Here is a 2,921-nt window from a genome sequence, read left to right on the forward strand (position 1 = left end):
AAGTTATTGATATGTATGATGGAAAACAGAAGTACAGTGGACTTGGATAATTTAATCTAGCTTTTCCAATTGGAAGACAAAGTTGAATTAAGAATTTAAACATAAACATAAACTATTGCACTTGTTTGCAGGAGCGTAGTAATAAAAAAGAAAAAGAGAGAGAGAAAAAATTACATTAGAGTGTCATTTAGGACAAGGGCAGCAACATGTGAAGCATCTTGTGCTTGTCTCTAATCAACTTGTCTAAGCTATGAACATCTGATGGATGCATCTTCATTACATGGTCATTGTGTTATTGTTGGAAAATCTATATAAATAAAAATCAAGTGTATTTCACTTTGGAAAAAGGAAAATAAATTAAAAGAAATATGACAACAAACAACTGCAAACAAGCATGAAAGATACGTAAGCATGATTTCGTAGAAGCCTAAAGACCCACTTATCGCTTAGTTGCGAGATGATAGCTAATATTTTTCGTAGTCGTATTCCCATTCGCTTGCACACACCTTCATAGCCCTATTCCTCGTGCTCCTCTCCATCCTGTTACTGATCTAAATTTCATATTCCTACAATAGCAGAATAGTGATGAATAAAAGCGCAATGTATAAGAAACCTTCAAAGCATAAGATTAGTAGTGCAGTATTTGCATACATCTCTATCATATCCCACCATTTTGATAGTGAATTACCAGAACCAAAGGAGACTACTTGGATGTTGGCTCTTTGCGAACGAAGAAAAATCGACCTGAGCACAAAATGGAAAAAGATATTATATAAAAACGTAAACAAGAAACTTATATTTTATCAGCACATATGCATCAGAAAGCCAGAGGCATATTACCTTTGTAATGTTGGATGATAGTTGCTTAGGTTACATAATTCAACAAATGCTCAACTAATTTTCACCATTGTACAACATTTTATAAGAATCTACTAAAGTAATGTCGCATCATTATCGTATGCCAATTTATGTTGTCAATTCTTCCATGGAAATGTAATCAATTATGCATTTGGACCCCATTCCAACTATGCAAAGAACAGACCTGTATCAAGCCTTCACACACTGCACATTATGTTTAAGAACTACTATCTTTAAGTCATTCGGGTGACTGGGTCCATAGAATGCAACGCCTGTCTGACTGACTCTATGCTAGCATTATATTCAACCGACAGCTAGATAGCAAGAACTTCTCCAGTTGCTCTAACAACTCTTCCTGACACTTGTCGGAAATCACCAAGATTAGCAATGTAAAGAATACCATCACAAATCTCACCCACCAGTCAACAGGAACTAATATTAGCCAATTGCGATTTCATTGACCATTTTTTAGTAACCACCGATATATCCCTCTTCTGTTGCCTAAAATGCTTTCCATATTACATCCACTGACATGGAGTTACATTCAGGAGAAAACCCTGCAAGAAGCCAGTTTTAGCCGAATTATTTATGAAACAATGTTCTTGAAAAAATAGTACTCATAATAATAGATGCAAGAGCCAAGAGAAATCAATAAAAAATTATTAACATCCTTAAAAATCTTATTTCACTAATTTATAAATGTTCACCTACTCTTTAAGTTCTGAAGGAAATGATCATTGTTGAAACGTGATGTCTCAAGCCAGTCCAACTTTTATGTCTATAGTAATGTTGACTTCACAATTCAGTGTCAAAAAGAATCACTTAATTAGATTAAATGCAATTGAAGTTCAGGAAACAACACACAAGCTAAATTTCCAATCCTTCTTTTGTGGCTCGTATTAATATTTACTTGATGCTGCAGTTAACTCGGACAAGGAATTTGTAATTGAAATTCATGAAAAAAAAAAAAAAAAAGAGTTGAACAATACTTTCAACTTTCCACTTTGAGGCTTCAATGAGTACGTGCTACTACCTACTTGATGCTTCAATTTATTCAAATGAAGCAATTAGAATTCAAATTTAAGGAGAAAAAACACTATATATTTGAAGAAAATGCTTTCACGTTCATGTTAATGCTACTTGGTGCCCAGGAATATTAATATGTAGGCCACATGAATCCTAATGCAGAATGCAGTTGTCAACAAGGAGAAAAAATGTAAATAACAATTGACCACCAGCTAATTTACCTAAAACAACTTTAATTAGTTCAAACACGTTGAAATACGGAAGTAGATTGAACACATCCTGCAGAACTTAGGAGACATATCAAGATAAAATAGGAAATAATAAGTAATTTTGTGATATCCAGAGTAAAGAAGGACGACAAGTGAAAAGTTACAAAGTCGTAAACTTCACCAATTATGCTAAAAATTTGAAAAGTGTAGTACAAAAAAGCCTCATTGGACTCCAATAAGAGGGTTTTAGGTATTCTAATTTACATTCTCTACTTGCTGTTGAGGATTTCTAAATCTAAATTATTTACAAATTCATATTCCAGAGTTATCAAGTTGCAATAGGATCAAAATTCTGAATCTGAAAGGGGCTTTTTAAGTTTTGGAACAAGATGGTCAATCCCAGGCATATGAACACACTTGAACAAAGTTTAAAGCTAACTATTATGTATCCACCTCAAGAAATCAATCAACTTTTATCATATATGACTTTATATACATACATCATTCAGACAAAATTTATCACTATAGGTAGATAACCAGATATCTGCCAACACAACGATTTATTTGGAATAACATTAGCCGTTATACATACAAATTAATTAAAAGTACGTTAAACTAAGACTTTTCCAAGGTTAGAGTTGTAAAGGAAGAGAACGTAGGATTCAATTTACGGACAATATGATGAAATCAACTAATGATACCTTCAATAACAAGGTCACCGTGACAAGTGACAGAACAAGCATAGAAGCCCATAGATATATGGCCAAGTAGGGACCTACTTTCTGCAACCAGCCACTCATTTAAACGATTAATCTCTCTTTTTTTTTT

General features: G+C 33.4%; 1 long non-coding RNA gene across 3 annotated transcripts; it reads right to left on the reverse strand.

The window, feature by feature from the left end:
- Positions 1-142: 142 nt before the first annotated feature.
- On the reverse strand, positions 143-2,915 carry LOC111389089. Of its 3 annotated transcripts, XR_002701678.1 has the most exons (4): positions 2,106-2,915; positions 841-1,415; positions 652-744; positions 143-566 (listed from the first exon to the last, which is right to left on the reverse strand). It is a non-coding gene; the product is annotated as an uncharacterized LOC111389089 (long non-coding RNA). The 3 variants fall into 3 exon arrangements; XR_002701679.1 differs by having other exon boundaries at positions 689-744; positions 841-2,915; XR_002701677.1 differs by having other exon boundaries at positions 841-2,915.
- Positions 2,916-2,921: the final 6 nt, after the last annotated feature.

This window comes from Olea europaea, unplaced genomic scaffold (assembly GCF_002742605.1).
Source record: "Olea europaea var. sylvestris unplaced genomic scaffold, O_europaea_v1 scaffold5590, whole genome shotgun sequence".
Taxonomy (NCBI): domain Eukaryota; kingdom Viridiplantae; phylum Streptophyta; class Magnoliopsida; order Lamiales; family Oleaceae; genus Olea; species Olea europaea.